Raw genomic sequence first — 22,584 nt, forward strand, 5'->3', positions numbered from 1 at the left:
AGGGACATGCTGTTCGATACGATCTGCCAGTCTTTGGGATGTATGGCCTACATACCCAGCATCACACTGGCACTGAAATTAATATACCACATTATTCGTTCATGTGTTCGGCAGAACGACGTTTTGGCTTGATGGCCGCATCCTGTTGATGGCGAATATCATTGGTGCAGTGACTGCATGGTGGCAATGTGAAACAGCTCGCCTCACCTGAATCTCTGTGAATTGTGAGCGTTCAGTCATTGAGTACATTCAAGTCAGAAATCGATAGCTTTTTAGCTTTCGATGGAATAAAAGGATTATGGGGACGGTGTGAGAAGATGTAAGCTAGAGTTGAGCTGGGCGGCACAGTGGTTAGCACTGCTGCCTCACAACCCCAGGGACCCAGGTTCAATTCCTGGCTTGGATCACTGTCTGTGCGGAGTCTGCACGTTCTCCCTGTTTGTGTGTGGATTCCCTCCCACAGTCCGAAAGACATGCTGGTTCGCTGCAGTGACCATGCTAAATTCTCCCTCAGCGTACCCGAACAGGCGCCGGAGTGTGGCGACCAGAGAGAGAGGATTGTCACAGTAATTTCATTGCACTGTTCATGTAAGCCTAGTTATGACGCTAATGGATAAACTTCAGAACTTGAAAACGATCAGTTCTGCTCCCTGACTGACAGAGCCGGCTGGAAGGTCCGAATGGCCGCCACTCCTTGTCTTGCCGAAGGTGGGCCCCGGGGTGCGTGACGTCAGGTTGCCAGGGCGACGCTCGCGACCGACTGGCAGTTGGGCGTGGCGTGACGTCACCGCTCATGAGCCAGGACCCGGGGGCGGGGCAGAGGGCGGAGTGAGTGCGGCAGGCACGGCCGGTCGGCAGCAGCGAATTGGAAGGGGCCCGGGCTGGGGGAAGCTTCGAGGATTCGCTTCACTTGTAGTGGCTTCAGTGGCAGCGGGTCAGTGAGTTAGTGTCGGAGATGGTGTGAGGCAGCCCGAACACACGTAACCCAGCTCCTCTCCCTCTATATATATAAACACACACACACACACACGAGAAGGAGTGGCAGTTAGGCTCAAGCTGTTGTTGTCTCATTTTTTTATTGTGTCCAAAAGAAAGGTGTCCAGCGCCGGGATTTTATCATCAGAGGTAACCTTGTGTGAGCCGTGTGTCCGACTTCGTTTCTAGAGGTATTTTTTGAAAAACATTTTTAAACATCTGCTTGAACAATAGAATTGTATTCTTACGTATGTATTTGGGAGGGTTGGTGGGGAGGTGAAGGAAATACAGTGATGTGCGACGCAGGGCATTTGAACGCCTGGATCTGCCATTGGAACGATTGAGCTGTTTTTGACAAGGGATGATGATGATATGGTTAAAATCAAATCGAGGTGTTTGACGAGCTGGCCGCCTTTCTTCAGGATACTGGCTGCTGAGGTTAGCAGTCTGTGAGGTGAGTGAAAGGCTCTCAAATGCAGTGATTTCACACCATTTAAAAGGGGGGGGGGGTGTGTTGTGATTTTAGGAGGATTCTCAAATGTTTTGGGCATCACTTCATGTGGAGGAGGCTGAAAGAGCTCAGAATTAATTTGAATCAAATGAGTTGCTTTGCATTCTGGTTAAGGTGTTGACATTTTTGTTTTGTCTTAGAAATCATTCACGAATTGTAGCTCATTCATGTGGAGATTTAACGTCAAACTACGAATTACCAAAAAAAAAATTAGTGATTGGGTCCATGTTACTGAGCCTGGCATCCAATCCATCTGGCCAACCTCTGTCTCAGGCTGAACCAGGCTGTTTACAATCCCTTTTGACCCAGAGCTCGACTTCTGATCCCATATGGTCTCCGTCAAAAAGGACATTTGGCCCCACCTCCCTAACAGCCTGCGTCTGCCCACCTGTTGCTCAGGCCCTGATTCTTTCTCAGCTCAAGGCTGGGCTGTCGCATCTTACCAATGTTGCAAATACTCAGCACAACAAGCAGCATTTGTGAAGCGAGAGAGAGTTAACATTTCAGGGTGATGACTTTATTTTTTTGGAAAAAAAAGTGTAACAAGTCTTTTTAGAAAATACAGAGGCGGGGAAGGAGAAACAAAGGGAAAGGTCAATAATTGAGTGGAAGGAGTCCTGCATCATAGAAAGGGAGGAGGTAAAAGTGCAAGTATTGCATTTTTGTGCACAAATGGGAAGATGCTGTGGGAAGAGGACAGAGTTTTACAGGGACTGAGGCATGAATGTTAATATCTCGCAGTCCCTTGGGAATACTGAAAGGAACATGTGTTTGGTGGTGAGATCACACTGGAAGTGGCAGACATGAAGGATCATCGATGTGGCTGGTGAGTGGATGTTGGGGATAAAAGGAACTCTATCATGGTTCTGGGAGTTGCGCGGAATGGAATGGACATGGTTGATGGCCCTGTGCACCACTGTGGGTGGGGATAATGTTCACTGAATGTTCGGTTGCTTTGATCAGTCTGTTGTAAAATCGTTGTATCGCATTGTAGATGAGGTTGTTTAGAGAAGTGGAATGCAGGTTGGCATTATAATCGGCTTAGATATTTTTCATAGAGGATATCTTTAATTTTTGTGGATATGATTAAATTTGTTTGCGACACAGCATGGTTTGAATGAAACTTGGACTGCTCTTTTCTGTTGGCTTTGCTGAGTTACTGAGATGTCATGATTTGCTTCAAGTTTGCTCCATTGGTCTATTCCTTGTGTAGACTGTATAGATTGTATGCAATCTTTTGAAAAAAAAAATTTGAGGAATGGGCATCACCAGCAAGCACAGCATACATTGCCAAACTGGAGAATGGACCGTCTTTTTGAATGTTTGTGTCATGAAGGTGTTCCACAGCGCTATTCTTTGTAATGAAAAGCAGAATACTGTGGATGCTGGAAACCTGAAATAAAAACAGAAAATGCTGGAAATACTTGTCAGGTTATGGCAGCATGAGTGTGGAAAGGAACAGTGAATGTTTTAGTTCATGATGTTGAGAAAATCTGTGTTTTTGTCTCCACAGATGCAACTGTAACCTGAGCATTTCCAGCATTTTCTGTTTTGATTTTTTTTCTCTGTAGTGGTTTGATGCAATAGGTGTGCAAAATAATTTCAGAAAGTGACTCAGGATAATGTTGAAGTGTGAGTGGAGTCACATTGAGGCCAGACAAGGTAAAGATGACAAGTTGCCCTCCTTCAAGGACTTGAATAAGCTACAGGTAAGTTATCCAAAATCTAGTTGTCTGGGAACTGAAATGGTCTGAAATCCGGATGTTTTACTCTCTGGATATTTGGGTGCCTGTCCCAGAACAGGGTAAGCGCAGTGATGGAAAAACCCAGAAGATGGAATTGGCATGAGATATGCATGCCCAGAACCTGAGTCCATTGCAATATTTGAATATCTGCCCCACCTCCCTATTCACCAGAGACAAAGTTGTCTCCGTACAGTGGATAATTCACAATCTGGGAAAATCTGGTATCAGCACAGTTACGGTTCTGAGATTTACGGATTTTGCACATTGGACCTGCAGTTGTATTTTTTAAGACAATTCAGCAGCTTAATAATCACTCTTGCCATAAGCAGCTTTCTCTTTCCAGGTATTTTCAACTCAGTATGCAAGTGCCATGGCATGATTGAACTTGTAATTTAGATGATTAGTTCAGATTTCTAGCTTACTGTCCCAGTAATATAAGGATCAGTACTCAAAAAAACATAGAAACTAGAAGCAGGAGTAGGCCTTTCGGCCCTTCAAGCCTTCTCCGCCATTCATTTTGATCATGGCTGATTATCGAATTCAATATCCTGATCTCTCTCTCTCCCCCCCCCCCCCCCTATCCTTTGATTCCTTTAGCCCCCCAAGCTACATCTAATTTTTTTTCTTGAAATCAGGCAACGTTTTGGTCTCAATTATATTTTATGGTAGTGAACTCCACACATTCATGACCTTCTGGGTGAAGAAATTTCTCCTCACCTCAGTCTTAAAAGGTTTACCCCTTATCCTCAAACTATGACCCCTAGTTCTGGACTCCCCCACCATTGGGAACATTTTTTCTGAATCTACCCTGTCTAACCCTGTTCGAATTTTATAAGTTTTTATGAGATCCCCTCTCACTACTTCTAAACGCCAGTAAATATAATCCTAATCGACTTAGTCTCTCCGCATATGACAGACCTGCCATCCCAGAAATCAGCCTGGTAAACCTTCGCTGTACTCCCTCTATAGCAAGGACATCCTTCCTCAGATAAGGACACCAAATCTGCACACAATACTCCGTGTGTGGCCTCACCAACGCCCTATACAATTGCAGCAAAACATCCCTATCCCTATATGCAAATCCTCTTGCTATGAAGGCCAACATAGCTTTTGCGTTCTTTACTGCCTGCTGTACCTGCACACTTATTTTCAGCGACTGATGCATGAGGACTCCAAGGTCTCGCTGAGTATCCACCTCTCTCAATTTACCCCCATTCAAGTAATAATCTGTCTTCCTGTTATTGCTATCAAAGTGGATAACCTCACATTCATCCATAATATACTGCATCTGCTGTGCATTTGCCCAAGCACTCAGCCTGTCCAAGTCACACCGAAGCATCTATGCATCCTCCTCACAGCTCACCCTCCCACCCAACTTTGTATCATCTGCAAATTTGGAGATAATACATTCAGTTCCCTCTTCCAAATCATTAATATATAATGTGAACAGTTGGCGTCCTAGCACAGATCCCTGCAGAACCCCAATTTATGACCTTATTTGTACTGCATGTTAATTGAGATATTTTAATGTTATTGAAAAATGTTCATTAAAGTATGCAAAATACTTATTCAGTGACAAGTGGATTTCTGTACAAGTATTGGAATTCAGAACTGTGCTTGCTCTTGAATCAATGGTAATTCAGTAAATACTGGATAGGAAGAATTGACAACCATTAGAATAACAAGAAGTTAATCAAATTTAGGCCAATATAGGCTCAAGATAACAGGAGTGAACAATTGGAAATGAGCAGATCGAGGGTCCAGAGTGAGAGGATCAGTGCGGGGAAATAAAGTGTGGTTAAATGCGGCAAAACAGCAGAAACAAAAAGTAAGTTTTAAAAGTGAAATTCCATGCAAGTGCTGACTTCCCCTCCTATTGATTCTGGTTGACTTATTGAGACAGCTCCCCATTATTGGCACACTTGTAGTGGCAACAGGATGTTCTCTCAAGGAAGAGTTGGGAGGGTGGAGGAGGGGGGTGGAGAACAGCCACAGTAAAGATTTTGATAAACCGATGTGGGAAAACAAATAAACTAATTATTAGCTTGGAATTATCTCTGGTGGCCTGTCCAATATTTATATCTCAATTGTCAAATCTGATTAGCAAGTTTGCAGATGATAGTAAGATTGGCGGAATTGCGGATAGTGATGAAGATTGTCAGAGAATACAGCAGAACATAGGCTGAAAAATTGGGCAGAAAAATGACAGATGGAATTTAATCCAGACAAATGCAAGGTGATGTATTTTGGTAGATCCAATTCAGGTGGGAGCAAAAAATAAATGGCAGAACCATCAGGAGCCTAGATGCACAGAGATCTGGGAGTACAGGTCCACAGATCTTAAAAGTGGCAGCACGGGTGGAAAAGGTGGTGAAGAAAGCATATGGCATGCTTGCCTTCATTGGACAGGGCATCGAATATAAAAGTTGGCAAGTTACGTGACAGTTTTAAAGGTTGGTTCGGCCACATTTGGAATACTGTGTCCAATTCTGGTCACCACACTACCAGAAGGACGTGGAGGTTTTGAACAGAGTGTGGAAAAGGTTTACCAGGATGTTGCTTGGTATGGAGGGTATTAGCTATGAGGAGAGATTGAATAAACTGGGAAAGATGGAGGCTGAGGGGTGACATGATAGAAGTTTATAAAATTAAGAGATATAGATAGGGTGAGCAGTTGGAAGCTTTTTCCCAGGGCAGAAATGACAATTACAAGGGGGCACAAGTTCAAGATGAGGGGGGAAACGTTCGTGGAGATATGCGGAGGAAGTTTTTTTACATAGAGGGTGGTGGGGGTCTTGAATGCACGGCCAAGTGAGGTGGTTGAGGCAGTTGTGTTACCAATATTTAGGACTTACCTTGATATGGCATATGATCAAACGGGGAATAGAGGGATATAAGCAGTTGGTTTAGGTAGGTAAATGTGATTGGCGCAGACTTGGGGGGGCGGGGGGCGAAGAGCCTGTTCCTATGCTGTACTGTTCTTTGTTCTTGGTTCAATTGACATCTCATTGCTGTTTGTGGGAGCATGCAAGTTGGCTGTTGCAGTTCCTAAATTGCAACAGTAACTGCACTTCAAAGTACTACTTTGGTTGTGAGGTGCTTTGTAGTCATGAAATAGGCTCTCTATCTTTCTTCCAACAACATTATTGCTGAGTGAATGTGTTCCTCGGTGAATGTCTCCCAAATCTGTGCCAAAGCTCTTTTCGATAACTCCAAATTTCTAGTCTGCCAAAGAACTGAACTGAATCTAATCAAAGTTGAGTAACATCACGTGTAACTCTGATTGTGGCCCATTATTTCTCCTTGAACTTCATGCAGCCTTTGATGTGGTTCATGATACATTCCTCCTTTTTGAATGGTTCTCCTTTGTCCAGCACAGTTGGAATGTCCCTGTTGGTTTCCACTTTGAACGATTTGGTTGCAGCTGGAATATTCTCTTATAAGCCTCTGTTCTGTTCGTTTTTCACAAGACTCTTCCGTCCTTGATACAAAGGCAAACACCAACCGTTGTCAGAATCAAAGTTCTTTATTTGTCCTACATATATAGGCTGGCTCACGTTTGCTACTTAACTTCCACTCAGTGCTGGAAGTCAGTTAGCAAAAAGCGCGCTGGAGTAACAAGGCTGACCCCTTTTATACAGTTTTACTATTGCATCAGGTAGATGTGATTTCAAATGAGACTTAGGCACACATCACCCGATTCAATCAAAAATGAGTAGTTACAGGAATTGCTGCATAAGAAAGAATATTCTATTCAAATACGCATTTACTAGTAACAACCCCCACCCATCAGAACATAAGCATAATGCCTTTATCTGTTAGCGCAAAAGAGAACATTGTCGCGTACTTAGCTAAACTCGCACCCCAGCCGTGCCCTGCAAGCTGAAGTCTGTGGTTATCTTGTTTTGTCAGTTTGCTCCCATAAGCTGTTTCTTTGCCTTTTCTTGCAAGCCCAATTGTTCACCTTGCCCTCTACAGTGGACATTAACTCTTGAATATCTCACCTCTGCACCACTATCTCAAGTTCTGTCTATTCTTCATCTAAGTGCAGCCCTTATCTTTTCTCCGCCCCCCCCCCCCCCCAACCTCCTGACTACTCTTTCCCTCCCCCTCTATTTTGTATACCTCACTCATGTCACCCCGCATCTTTCTCCTGTTCCAAAAAAAACCCTAATTTCTCCTTGTAGCTACAATTCTGCAGCCCTGGCAACATTCTAGTAAATCTTCTCTTCACTCTGTCTAGAACAATTATGTCTTTCCTGTCATGTGGTGATCAGAACTGCACACAATACTTCAATTGTGGCCTGATCAGGGTTTTGGACAGTTTCATCATTCTATCCCTCCTTTTGCATTCTGTACTTCTGCCAATGAAAGAGAGCATTTCATATGCCTTCTATAGCCTTATTTATCTGTACTGCTACTTTTCGGGACTTGTGCATTTGCACGCCAAGATCTCTCACATTATCTACCCCTCTCAGTATATTCCCATTTATTGTGCATTCACTTTTACTGTTTGACCTCCCTAAATGCATTACCTCAACTTAACAGAGTTGAACTCCATCTGCCAGTTTTCTACCCACTCCTCCAACCCATTAATATCATTTTGGAGCTTACAGCTATCCTCTACACTGTCCATTACACAGGCATAAATCCTTTCATGGCTTCAATTGGTTTGTGTAACCTTTATCAGCTCTACAATCTCTTTTGCGCACAAGCCCTCACTGACCTCTGTTCCACTCTTATTTTGCTTGTCTCCATCTGCATCCTCCCTTTGCCCAACCATTGGTTGTCGTACCTTAAGCTGCTTAGACCCCATATATTCACTGCCTGGAATCCTCTAACTTTCCAACTGCCTCCTCTTTGAGTCTCAGTTGTTTCTTTTGACCAAGCGTTAAATGCTCCTCCAAATATGCCATGAATGAATTTTAAAAAGGCACTTTATATGTCAATGTATGTTTTAAAATAAAATCATGAGCATACATTGATTGGTCGCAGTGGGGTAACCTTCTTCCTGGCCTTTATTCTATGCTTATGGTGCTCAATACTGCAAGAACTTGGAATAAACTTGTCTCATTTCAAAACATCCTTTTTGCACTCGAGTAGTTTGCAATCCCTTACCTTGGCAGTTTGTAACCATAGTAACTTAACGTGTGATATGCTAATGACTACCTTTTAACGTTTAACAGTCTGTTTTATTGCTTCTTTTCTTGCAAGCTTTGTTTAATGTATTTTATACTGAAGACTGTATGCTGTTTGTCTTGTCTTTTGGAAGTGTCCTCCCTTATTTCCTGCTTCCTGCTTGTCCTGTGTGCTTCACGTGATTTCAGTATTTAGCTTTATTCTACTTTCTATTTCATCCTCTTGGACTTGTTTCTATACTTGTTATAGGTTGGAGTAGCTTGGAGAGAGCATGGAGTTAAACTTAGATTTTATCAGGCAGTGACTCTCACATCAGGGCCTTAATTTTTAGGATGGCGAGTATTCAACACCCACCGTACTGAGAATTGCCACATGACCCAATCCTGCTCACTCCACTAGGGCAGATGCTATTTTACAATCAATTGAGTATTGATCAGATGCTCGAGGAGTATAAAAAGTGCAAGAAGCTACTTAAGAGGGAAATCAGGAGGGCTAAAAGAAGACATGAGGTTGCTTTGGCAGACAGAGTGAAGGAAAATCCAAAGAGCTTCTATAGGTATGTTAGGAGCAAAAGGATAGTGAGGGGTAAAATTGGTCCTCTTGAAGACCAGAGTGGTAGACTGTGTATGGAACCAAAAGAGATGGGGGAGATACTAAATGGTTTTTTTGCATCCGTATTTATTGAGGAAACGGGCATGGAGTCTACGGAAATAGGGCAAACAGGTAGGGAGGTCATGGAACCTTTACAGATTAAAGGGGAGGAGGTGCTCGCTGTCTTGAGGCAAATCAGAGTGGATAAATCCCCAGGACCGGACAGGGTATTCCCACGGACCTTGAGGGAAGCTAGTGTTGAACTTGCAGGGGCCCTGGCAGACATATTTAAAATGTCAGTATTCACGGGGGAGGTGCCGGATGATTGGAGGGTGGCTCATGTTGTTCCGTTGTTTAAAAAAAGGTTCCAAAAGAAATCCGGGAAATTATAGGCCAGTAAGTTTGACGTCGGTGGTGGGCAAGTTATTGGAAGGTGTGATAAGGGATAGGATCTACAAATATTTGGATAGACAGGGACTTATTAGGAAGAGTCAACATGGCTTTGTGCGTGGTAGGTCATGTTTGACCAATCTATTAGAGTTTTTCGAGGAGGTTACCAGGAGAGTGGATGAAGGGAAGGCGGTGGATGTTGTCTACCTGGATTTCAAGGTCCCTCATGGGAGGTTAGTTAGGAAGGTTCAGTCGCTAGGTATACATGGGGAGGTAGTAAATTGGATAAGACACTGGCTCAATGGAAGAAGCCAGAGAGTGGTTGTGGAGGATTGCTTCTCTGAGTGGAGGCCTGTGACTCGTGGTGTGCCGCAGGGATCGGTGTTGGGTCCATTGTTGTTTGTCATCTATATCAATGATCTGGATGATAATGTGGTAAATTGGATCAGCAAGTTTGCTGATGATACAAAGATTGGAGGTGTAGTGGACAGTGAGGAAGGTTTTCAAAGCTTGCAGAGGGATTTGGACCAACTAGAAAAATGGGCTGAAAAATGGCAAATGGAATTTAACGCAGACAAGTGTGAGATATTGCACTTTGGAAGGACAAACCAAAGTAGAACGTACAGGGTAAATGGTAGGACTCTGAAGAGTGCAGTTGAACAGAGGGATCTGGGAATACAGGTACAGAATTCCCTAAAAGTGACGTCACAGGTGGATAGGGTCGTAAAGAGTGCCTTTGGTACATTGGCCTTTATAAATCGGAGTATCAAGTATAAAAGTTGGAGTGTTATGGGAAGGTTATATAAGGCATTGGTGAGGCTGAATTTGGAGTATTGTGTACAGTTTTGGTCACCTAGTTACAGGAAGGATGTAAATAAGATTGAAAGAGTGCAGAGAAGGTTCACAAGGATGTTGCCGGGACTTGAGAAGCTGAGTTAGAGAGAGAGATTGAATAGGTTGGGACTTTATTCCCTGGAGCGTAGAAGATTGAGGGGAGATTTGATAGAGGTGTATAAGATTTTGATGGGTATAGATAGAGTGAATGCAAGCAGGCTTTTTCCGCTGAGGCTACCAGAGGGCATGGGTTAAGGGTGAAAGGAGAAAATTTTAAAGGGAATATTAGGGGGGGCTTCTTCACGCAGAGAGTGGTGGGAGTGTGGAATGAGCTGCCGGATAAAGTGGTAAATGCTTTTAACATTTAAGAAACACTTGGACGGGTTCATGGATGAGAGGGGTGTGGAAGGATATGGTCCAAGTGCAGGTCAGTGGGACTAGGCAAAAAATGGTTCGGCACAGACAAGAAGGGCCAAAAGGCCTGTTTCTGAGCTGTAATTTTCTATGGCAGCAGGAGGGGCTTCCACCTGGCCTTGGGAGGAGGTTCTGTCTTGGAGAACTGTCAGCCAATCAGATTGGCTGTCAGTTCTGCAGCCCCTCGAGGCAAAATGTGTCAGAGCCAGAAGAGGTACTGCAGCACTGTGCCTGAGCCAAGACCTGGGACGACATTTCAGTAAGAAGTCTCACAACACCAGGTTAAAGTCCAACAGGTTTATTTGGTAGCAAAAGCCACTCAAGCTTTCGGAGCGCTGCCCCTTTGTCAGGTGAGTGGGATTTCAGTTCACAAACAGGACATGTAAAGACACAAACTCAATTTACAAAAAGCGTTCTCCAAGGCGGCCTTTACGACACATGACAACGCAGAGTTGCTGAGCAGAAACTGATAGCCGAGTTCCGCACACATGAGGACGGCCTCAACCGGGATCTTGGGTTCATGTCACACTATCTGTAACCCCCACAAAATCTCACTCATTGCAAAATCTCACGAACTGTCCTGTCTGGAGACAATACACATCTCTTTAACCTGTGCTTAACGCTCTTTCCACTCACATTGTCTGTACCTTTAAGACTTGATTACCTGTAAAGACTCACATTCCAACCATTATTTTGTAAATTGAGTTTGTGTCTTTATATGCCCTGTTTGTGAACTGAAATCCCACTCACCTGACGAAGGGGCAGCGCTCCGAAAGCTAGTGGCTTTTGCTACCAAATAAACCTGTTGAACTTAAACCTGGTGTTGTGAGACTTCTTACTGTGTTTACCCCAGTCCAACGCCGGCATCTCCACATCATGACATTTCAGTACCGGGGTCTGAGGGGTGTGATCTGTGTATGGGGTAGTGGGAAATGGAGAAGGGAGGGACAGCCAGAGCTTCCAAGTCCTGGAGGGGAGAGACCTCTAAATCTGAAGGGGGCTTTAGGTTGAGGGCCCCCCACCCCTGCATAACCCTTTCTGATGTGGAGATGCCGGCGTTGGTCTCACAACACCAGGTTAAAGTCCAACAGTTTTATTTGGTAGCAAAAGCCACTCGCTTTCGGAACGCTGCCCCTTCGTCAGGTGAGTGGGAGTTATATTCACAAACAGGGCGTATAACGACACAAACTCAATTTACAAAATAATGATTGGAATGTGAGTTCCAATGCGCATTCCAATCATTATTTTGTAAATTGAGTTTGTGTCTTTATATGCCCTGTTTGTGAATATAACTCCCACTCACCTGACCAAGGGGCAGCACTCTGAAAGCTAGTGGCTTTTGCTACCAAATAAACCTGTTGGACTTTAACCTGGTGTTGTGAGACTTCTTACTGTGTTAACCCTTTCTGAACCAAGGCAGAGATTTTTTTCAGTTAGCACCCTGCTCCCACCAGTGCCCGCCAATGTAAAAGTTGAGGCAGGGCAGGTAAAGACCCTTAAATGATCACTGCACGTGGAATTGTATCTCAGTCAGGGCAGGTGGGCTGCTGGAGATCTGGGTCAGGTCTCTATGGCTGAGGGATGGACAACCTTCTGGTGTCACATAAAGCAAAGGCTTCAAACTAAATGGGGGCGGGGGGGTGAGGAAAAAAGAGGGGAAAATTCAGAAACTCGATAAGAAAGGACATGGCAACAGTGCAGGGCAATGAGGTGGGAAATGATAACTAGCAAATGAAGAATGGACAGAGTGTAAAACCCACGGAATGGAAATAGGAGGAGGCCACTAGCCCCTTCATGCCTGCCCTGTCATTTAATATAATCATGGCTGATCTATGCTGGTCTCAACTTTTCTGTGCCAAACGGAGTGCACCAGCAAAAAGGGCTGGAGCAGTGAGAAATAATCAAAAGATAGACTTCAAGACTTTATTTGAATGCATGCAGCATTTGTAGCAAGATAAATGAATTGCTAGCAAAAATAAATAACCAAGTATGATAGCCTTTATGTGGTTGCGAAGTGGCCATAGCTCAGAATTGAATATTCAACAGTATTTCTCATATTTAGCAAGAAAAGGAGGTGGAATAGCTCTCTTAATAAAGGATGAGATCAATACAGTAGTGAGAAATTGACTCGGAAGATCAAGGTGTAGAATCAGTTTGGTTGGATATAAGAGAGAGCAAAGAAAGGAAGTCAATGGTGTGAGTTGTTTATTAGGCCTCCAACTGTGGCTCCATTGTAGGACTGAGTCTAAATCAAGAAATAATGAAGGCTTGTCATAATCATGGGCAATTTTAATCTTATAGATTGAACAGACCAAATTGGGTAGGATAGCCTTGAGGATGCGTTTGTGACTGCAGTTAGAGCAATTGCTTAGAACAATGTATTCTGGGACCAACCTATTCTGCGATCAACCAGGGAATGGACTATTTTAGACTTGATAATGTGCAAAAAGACAGGATTGATGGAAGACTTCGCATTAAAGGATCTTCCAAGCAAGAGTGATTGCAACATGATGGAATTGTACCTGATAGAATTTCACATTCAGTTTGAGGATGAGAAATGCCTGTCTGAAATGAGCGTCTTAAACTTTAAGAAGCATCAATTACAAAAGTATGAATACAGTTGGCTACAAAGGTTTAAGAAAATGGGTTAAAAGGTAAGCTGATAGAGAAGCTGTGGTAGTGGAGATATTTAATAACTATCAACAAAGATATATGTTCCATTCATAAATGTCTTTTGAGAAGGATGTACCATTTGCAAGTAACCAAGGAAGTTAAGGATTGCATCAAATTGAAAGAAGAGCTCTAAAATATTGCAAAGCTTAGTGGTAGGCCAGAATATAGGGGACATTTTAGAAACCAGCAAAGGATGACTGAAAAAAAGAGGTAGAAATTGGAGAATGAGGGGAAACAAGCCAGAAATATAAAATCGGATAGCAAAACGTTCTACAAGTACTGGCACGGTGGCACAGTGGCTAGCACTGCTGCCTCACAGCGCCAGGGTTTGATTCCCAGCTTGGGTCACTGTCTATGTGGAGTTTGCATCTTCTTTGTGTTTGCGTGGATTTCCTCTGGGTGCTCCGGCTTCCTCCCACAGTCCAAAGATGTGCAGGTTTGCTGAATTGGCCATGCTAAATTCTCCCTCTGTGTACCTGAACAGACGCCGGAGTTTGTCGACTAGGGGATTTTCACAGTAACTTCATTGCATTGTTAATGTATGCCTACTTGTGACTAATAAATTAACTTTAAACTTTTAAAATGAATAGAGTAACTAAAGTGAGTGTTGACTCCTCAGAAAATGAGACATGGGAATTAATAATGTGAATCGAGGAAATGGCAGAGACTTTGAACAAGTATTTTGTATCCATCTTCATTGTAGAAGACACAGGACATTTCATGACAAGTAGAAAACGGGGGGGGGGGGGGAGGGGGAGGAGGAGGAGGAGGAGGAGGAGTGAAGGCAAAACTTAAACCAATTACTATCAAAGGAAAGATGGCACTAGGAAAACTAATGGGACTGAAAGCTACCAACTCCTCTGACCTGTTGGACTGCATGCTCAGGTCTAAAGCAAGTGATGGTGGAGGTAATGGATGCACTGCTTTGAATTGGCCAAGCTTCTTTAGATTCTTGGAAGGTCCCAGGAAGCAAGTGACAGTCAAAAGAAAACTATAGACCTGTTCGCCTAACATTTGTCATTGGGGAAATGCTAGAATCCATTTATTAAGGAAGTGGTAGCTGGACATTTAGGAAAATGTAATCCACTGGAACAGCATTATCATCAGGGTTTTATTAAAGTGAAATGGTGACTCAAATTTGTTGGGGCTCTTTGAAGATGTAGAGCAAGGTGGATAAAGGGGGAACTGGTCGATGCAGTGTGTTTGGACTTCAAAAAACAAATTCCGTAAGGTGTCACGAAAAGGGGAACCACAAGGTAAAAACTTATTTTTGGATCAATATATCATAATGGATAGAGGAATATCCACCAAACCTACACATGTTTGGATGGTGGGAGGAATCTGGAGCACGTGGAGAAAACCCTTGCAGACACGGGAAAACATGCAAACTCCACACAGTCACCAAGACCAGAATTAAACCTGGGTCCCTGATGCTGTGAGACATCAGTATAATGCCAACATGTATTAAATGCAAATTTGCTGACAATTGAAAACGTAATGTCTTCAATTGGAGAAAATTAAATATACCACATGAGATTCGACTGGGAAATTTAACTGGTAGCCTTTAATTTCTTTTAATCAGTTAATTACTATCAACTGAATTTTGATTGTTTTTTTGCATAGGGTGTTTGCTTGCAGAGTGGTGTGGGGTGGGGGGGGGGGGGTGGTGCGGGGGGAGTAAAGCTGTGTCATTGTATTGAACTTTTTCTGCTTTTTAAAAAAAAACAATGAAAAATATTAAAAATTGCTGACAATACAAAAATGGGCAGGAATCTAATGTGTGAGCAGGATGCAGGAGATAATAAATTCAAGTTTATTAGTCACAAGGAAGGCTTACATTAACACTGCAATGAAATTACTGTGAAATTTCCCTCATCGCCACAGTCCTGCGCCTGTTCGGCTCCATGCACGTCTTTCAGAATGTGGCAGGAAACCAGAGCACCCGGAGGAAACCCATGCAGACATGGGGAAGATGTGCAAACACCACACAGTTACCTGAGCCGGGAATTGAACCTGGGTTCCTGGTGCTGTGAAGCAACAGTGCTAACCACTGTGCTACCGTGCCACTATGTGGGAAAAGGACACTGTTTCTAGTGATGGGAAGCTAGAAAAACAGTTTATAAATAAATTTGGGACAGACTGCAGAACACTATGGGTGCTGCAGGGGATCTGGATGCCTTTGTACATGATTCCCAAAAGGTTGGCACGTGTGTCCAGCAGGTAATTGGGAAAGCAAATGGAATGTTGGCTTAATGCAAGGGTGATGGAGTATACAAGAACTATTGCTGCAGCTGAAAAGGGTAGTTCACAATTTGGTTTGATATCACATGTGATGGCACCAATCTAGGTAGTGACCACAGCTCTGGTAAAGCAATGGGAGAATTGATCATCATCGCTTGTGTTTTCCAATTGAACAGCTTTTTTGAAGAGGGCTGATATTTTTCTGAATAAAAGACTTGAACCACTTTCAGCATGGCGTCTGCCTAACTTTCTCACTAAGAAGTTTAACAACACCAGGTTAAAGTCCAACAGGTTTATTTGGTAGCAAAAGCCACAAGCTTTTGGAGCCTTAAGCTCCTCCTTCAAGTGAGTGGGAATTCTGTGCACAAACCGGGCATAAAAAGACACAAACTCAATTGACAGAATCATGGTTGGAATGCGAATACTTACAGCTAATCAAGTCTTAAAGGTACAAACAATGTGAGTGGAGAGAGCATTAAGACAGGTTAAAGAGATGTGTATTGTCTCCAGACAGGACAGCCAGTGAGACTCTGCAAGTCCAGTCAAACTGTGGGGATTACAGATAGTGTGACATGAACCCAATATCCCGGTTGAGGCCGTCCTCATGTGTGCGGAACTTGGCTATCAGTTTCTGCTCAGCGACTCTGCGCCGTCGTGTGTCGTGAAGGCCGCCTTGGAGAACGCTTACCCGAATATCAGAGGCCGAATGCCCGTGACCGCTGAAGTGCTCCCCAACAGTAAGAGAACAGTCTTGCCTGGTGATTGTCGAGCGGTGTTCATTCATCCGTTGTCGCAGCGTCTGCATGGTTTCCCCAATGTACCATGCCTCGGGATATCCTTTCCAGCAGCCTATCAGGTAGACAACGTTGGCCGAGTTGCAAGAGTATGTACCGTGTACCTGGTGGATGGTGTTCTCACGTGAGATGCCATCATCTCACGTGAGAACACCATCCACCAGGTACACGGTACCTACTCTTGCAACTCGGCCAACGTTGTCTACCTGATAGGCTGTTGGAAAGGATATCCTGAGGCATGGTACATTGGGGAAACCATGCAGACGCTGCGACAACGGATGAATGAACACCGCTCGACAATCACCAGGCAAGACTGTTCTCTTACTGTTGGGGAGCACTTCAGCGGTCACAGGCATTCGGCCTCTGATATTTGGGTAAGCGCCAAGGCGGCCTTCACGACACACGACGGCGCAGAGTCGCTGAGCAGAAACTGATAGCCAAGTTCCGCACACATGAGGACGGCCTCAACCGGGATATTGGGTTCATGTCACACTATCTGTAATCCCCACAGCTTGCCTGGACTTGCAGAGTCTCACTGGCTGTCCTGTCTGGAGACAATACACATATCTTTAGCCTGTCTTAATGCTCTCTCCACTCACATTGTTTGTACCTTTAAGACTTGATTAGCTGTAAAATATTCGCATTCCAACCATTATTCTGTCAATTGAGTTTGTGTCTTTAAATGCCCTGTTTGTGAACAGAATTCCCACTCACCTGAAGAAGGAGCTTAAGGCTCCGAAAGCTTGTGGCTTTTGCGACCAAATAAACCTGTTGGACTTTAACCTGGTGTTGTTAAACTTCTTACTGTGTTTACCCCAGTCCAACGCCGGCATCTCCACATCATAACTTTCTCACTGTCAATGTTTTGCAACCGATTGAAATCTTGAGCTTCTTTTCTTAATTGTGCTCTGCCCGAGTTCCCTTGTTCAATCTCTTGTCAGGCTGCTCTGCTGCCAGATAGAATGTTTGCATTTGTTGTGTACTGTATTCTTTCTTTGACTGTGCTGATCTTGATAGCTATCTTAATTGGGTTCCTCTCTGCACTGTCAGGCACTTGTTGTCTGTGGACGTATAACGCTATTTGCATGCCCACCTGCTGTAAAATGTTACATTGCCTCCTTGACCTTGTTTCATGATGCTGGAACTGAGTTACCAATTGGGTTTGCTTTTTAACAGATCCAACTGATAATTTTGTCTGCCAGTTGAGTCACCTTCTATTTGGAACAGATTTTCTGAATTCTTTATCCTTGCTTTCTTTCTCCATATGCATGCAGTTAATTACTGGAGACCACAGAGCAGGATGGTTAGGGGTTTCTTTGGCTGCTTGGGAATGTTCTGGGTTTTTTGTACTAATTTCCTGCATGGAAAGTTGCTGGTTTTCAGGCAGTGAGTTATGGCCAATTATTTTATGGTGAGGAGGAAATAAGTTGGACAGTGAAGCACTGTGGCTTGCTCTTGCACTTGGCAGTGTCTAGAGCAGTTGACAGGGTGTAAGTTTAAAAGCCTGAGGGGTGCATATCTTCCAGCACTCTTGGCAGGGGGTGATCTGTGGATCAACAAAATAAAAATGAGCTGCCAACTTGCAGGACTGACCTTTTACATCAGGCAAGGTTATTTTAAATCGACTTGTGCAGTTGCAGCAGCTGTACAGAAACTCTACCTGCTGTGTTTTGAAAGCTCGTTATTTGTTTCAATGTAAAGCGTGGTTAACTCGCCCCATATTAAACTGACTTGCTTTTGTATAAAGCGTTTGGATTGATTGGATTAACAGATGTCAGTAGCATTAGTGCAGAGTAATAGTGCTTCCAACACATTGCATTTTGGCTGATTGTAAATGAGCAATTTTTCAGATTAAATATGCACAGAATGCAGTTGCCACTAAATTGTTTTACCGTGTTACTGTGGCGGTGGCAGGCAACTTGTTTGTTATACAGCTATTGATTTGCATTTTGGGTGTTGGTCAAGTGCTAGGGGCATCATTGTCCTTGGATTGATCCTCGTATTATAACCAAAAAGCTACTCCTTTCAGGAATAATTCACACCAGACTGTGTATCGTTCTGTGGAATAGCAGTTTTCCTTACTTTTGCACATTGAATGAACCTGTTTTGTTCAACATTTTCCACACCTGAGACAGGATAACAACTAATATTCAATCGTGTGAAAGTCCATTGAGATATGACTCGCTCTTGGTTATTTTCATGAAAAATTAGTTACTGCCAGTGTATACCTTTGCCAATACATTTGCATGGTTTGAACATGGTTTTTTGCTTAATATAAGATTAGAACAGAAGGTAGTTAGGTAACTTGATAAGCAATATGACTGGCTTTTCTAATGTACTTTGTGAACCCTTATGTTCTGTTGAATTTTAACATTGATAACTTCAGTCTTTCAATAAACAATAGAATGGTTAGGTTGGGAAACACAATCCCTGGGCATTACACTAATGTCACAAAATGGTAGGATGCTATTAAAATGAATATTTGTTTTGCACAAGTAAAATCAAACTGCCATGTATTATGTACACCATGCCTGGGCAGCATCCAAGAGAAAGGGAAGAATAGGGCGGTCTTTGCAATTGATATAATTAGTAGTCAGAGTGCTGGGAGCCAAGAAGCCATTTAGACACAGGTATTGGAGAAGTCTGTGAGAGAGAGAGCAGCCATCTCCAGAAACCAGTGTGCCAGTGATTGGGGGTTGATGGCAGCAGAAGGCAAGGGAGAGGGGCAGCCATCTGAAGGAAACCGCTCCGTTGAAGCAGAAGATTGATTTTTGATTTGTTTTATTATTGTTACATGTATTAGTATGCAGTGAAAAGTATTGTTTCTTGCACATTATATAGACAAAACATATCATACATAGGGAAGGAAAGGAGAGAGTGCAGAATGTAGTGTTACATTCATAGCTAGGGTGTAGAGAAAGATCAACTTCATACAAAGTCGGTCCATTCAAAAGTCTGATGGCAGCAGGGAAGAAGCTGTTCTTGAGTTGGTTGGTACGTGATCTCAGACTTTTGTATCTTTTTCCTGACGGAATAATGTGGAAGAAAGAATGTCCGAGGTGCATGGGGTCCTTGATTTTGCTGGCTGCTTTGCTGAGGCAGCGGGAAGTGTAGACAGAGTCAATGGATGGGAGGCTTAAGTCTTGCTCACTTAAGCTGTATGGTGTGGTAATCACTAACTGGATTTGACCAGCAAGCTTCTGGTTCATGTTTGGGAAACAAGGTCTCAGCGGACTTTAGGACAATGGTAGAAACAGATATTTTCACTCTTTGATGGATTGGGCTACATTCACGACCTTTTGTAGTTCCTTGGGGTCTTGGGCAGAGCAGGAGCAACACCAAGCTGTGATGATACAACCGGAAAGAATGCTTTCTATGATGCATCTGTAAAAGTTGGTGAGAGTTGTAGCGAACATGCCAAATTTCCTTAGCCTCATGAGGAAGTAGAGGCGTTGGTGGGCTTTCTTAACTATAGTGTCGGCATGGAGGGACCAGAACAGGTTGTTGGTGATCTGGACACCTAAAAACCTGAAGCTCTCGACCGTTTCTACTTCGTCCCCATTGATGTAGACGGGCATGTTCTCCACTACACACCCTGAAGTCGATGACAATCTCCTTCGTTTTGAGGGAGAGATTATTGTCGTCGCACCAGTTCACTAGATTCTCTACCTCATTCCTGTACTGGGTGTCGTCATTGTTTGAGATTGTTTTCTTCGCTGAACCGAAAAGCATTCCCACGTCCTGGTCACTTAAGCTGTATGGTGTGGTAATCACTAACTGGATTTGACCAGCAAGCTTCTGGTTCATGTTTGGGAAACAAGGTCTCAGCAGACTTTAGGATAATGGTAGAAACAGATATTTTCACTCTTTTTCCGGGATTAAATGCTTACTGTTAATTTGCCGAAGTACAAGATTGTTCTTCGTAGTGTTTTATCATCTTTCTTCTACTTTTCTAAATACTTTTATTTGTTGTTTAACAAGAGAGGTCAGAGTTCTCACTTTCTGCAAATGTTTCTTGCTGATATCCAAAAAATAACACCACGTGAAACCAGTGTTTCAGACTGGAATACTCTTGCACATAACATCAGCGGGGTTTTGTAATACTAGTATTTTGAATGCCTTCCTGATTGGATCTCACCTGGAGAACTGCGTTCAGATTTGGGTACTGAAAAATAAAGGCCTGAGAGGGGTACAGTGCAGATGGGCTCTGGCAGGATTGGCGACTGGCGATGGTACAGAAGTCAGTAGCGCTGGTCAGAAGGATGATATGGAATTGGAATTTCGGCTCCTGAAGTATCTTCTGAAATACTGGCACTGCTGTAATGCAGCAGTCAATTTGCATGCAGCCCCATCAACAACAATGCAATAATGACCATATAATCTACTACGAAGATGCCATTGGGCGTTAAGTGTTGGTCAGTACAGTGCAGAATAGCTGGAACGATACTGGGATTTAAAGGATTAATTTATGAAAGTTATTGCATAAATCCCAGGTTGTAATGAGTGATCGAAATGCAGTGTTCAAAATGATGAAAGGACTCATAAGCTGAACACAGCGTAACTGTTAAGTGGTGAACAAAACAGCATAATCTTCAATTTGAAATAAGGCAGTTGAATGGTGAAATCAGGAAGCAATGTGTTCTCGTGTGTTGGAGTTCTGGAGTTTGCGCTGCCGAAGAAATCTGTGAGCGCTGAATCAGTCAAAATTTTCAAGATTGGGTGTTTATTCGGTAAGAATATCCAGAGATACAGATCAGAGGGAAGGTGACTGGGGTTAAGGTACCGATTAAATGTGATCCAATTGTACAGTGGAACTAGCTCAAGGGTCTTAATGACCTTCTCGTATTTTAATTTTCTTGACTCGATAGTTCATGTGTCAAGAGCAAGGGTGTTCTCCTTGGTGTACTGACCAACACTTGATACTCAATGGCATCTTCCTAGTAGATTATATGGTCATTATTGCATTGTTGTTGATGGGGCTGCATGCAAATTGACTGCTGCATTACAGCAGTGCCAGTATTTCAGAAGATACTTAAGGAGCCGAAATTCCAATTCCATATCATCCTTCTGACCAGCATTACTGACTTCTGTACCATCGCCAGTCGCCAATCCTGCCAGAGCCCATCTGCACTGTACCCCTCTAAGGCCTTTATTTTTCAGTACCTAAGTCTGAATGCAGTTCTCCAGGTGGGGTCCAATCAAGAATGCATTCACAATACGAGTATTACAAAACCCCGCTGATGTTATGTGCAAGAGTATTCCAATCTGAAACACTGGTTTCATGTGGTGCTTTTTTTTTTGATATTAACAAGAAACATTTGCGGAAAGTGAGAACTCGGACTTCTCTCTTGTTAAATAACAAACCATCATTGTGACCCCTCAGCCAAATTATTTAAACAATTCTGACCAGCCTCCTCGGTTTACATCCTCTCTCAGTTTGAGGCGATACAAAGCTCTGCTGCCCGTATCCTAGCTCACAACTTGTCCCTTTTTTTGCACCATACCATGCTTGCTGGCATACATTGGCTCCATATACATCAGCACCTCAATTTTTAAAAAAACCTAATTTTTAATCTCTCCCATGACTTGGCCTTCTATAACTAATGTAACCTCATTAGACCTTAACTCTCCAAAATGTCTGCACTTCTGCAGTCGTAGCTTTTTGCATATCCTAGATTTTCAGCTATTTAAACCTGAGGGTCTAGATTTCTTTTTGCATCTATGCTTCTCTTTTAATCGTCCTCCTCCCCCTCTCCAAAGCATGACCCAAAGCTGCTACTTATAAATGATATCTTTGGTGAAGCTTTGGGTCACCCATCTGAATATCGCTTCTGCAGCTTGGTATTGGGTTTTGTTAATGCTCCTGTGAAGTGCCCTGCAACACTTTAGTTTTAAAGTTTATCAATGTCACAGGTAGGCGTACATTAACTCTGCAGTGAAGTTAGTGTGAAAATCCCTCAGTCGCCACACTCTCGCACATGTTCGGGTATACTGAGGGAGAATTTAGCATGGCCAATGCACCTAACTAGCACGTCTTTCGGACTGTGGGGGGAAACTGGAGCAGCCGGAGGAAACCCACACAGACACGGAGACCGTACAGTTTCCACACAAACAGTAACTCAAGCTGGGACTCGAACCTGGGTCCCTGGCACTGAGGCAGCAGTGCTAACCACAGTGCCACCGTGCCATCCGCACAATATTTTCCTGTTGCTCCATGAATGCAAATAGTTGTTGTGGAAGGCAATATATATAAATACATGTCCTCTTATAAGTTGAA

At 43.3% G+C, this 22,584-nt stretch overlaps 1 protein-coding gene across 5 annotated transcripts in view; it reads left to right on the forward strand.

The window, feature by feature from the left end:
* Positions 1 to 802: 802 nt before the first annotated feature.
* The window catches only part of mpp7a (MAGUK p55 scaffold protein 7a), a 449,393-nt gene continuing 427,611 nt past the window's right edge, over positions 803 to 22,584 (forward strand). The window contains exons 1-2 of one of the 5 annotated variants that reach the window (XM_078233768.1): positions 803 to 934; positions 1,092 to 1,166. The gene's annotated coding sequence lies outside the window, so the exon portion shown is untranslated. Of the gene's footprint in view, positions 1,167 to 22,584 lie in introns of all 5 variants that reach the window. The other 4 variants (XM_078233807.1, XM_078233798.1, XM_078233778.1 and 1 more) reach the window with 4 other exon arrangements.

The sequence above is a fragment of the Mustelus asterias genome, chromosome 2 (assembly GCF_964213995.1).
Source record: "Mustelus asterias chromosome 2, sMusAst1.hap1.1, whole genome shotgun sequence".
Classification (NCBI taxonomy): domain Eukaryota; kingdom Metazoa; phylum Chordata; class Chondrichthyes; order Carcharhiniformes; family Triakidae; genus Mustelus; species Mustelus asterias.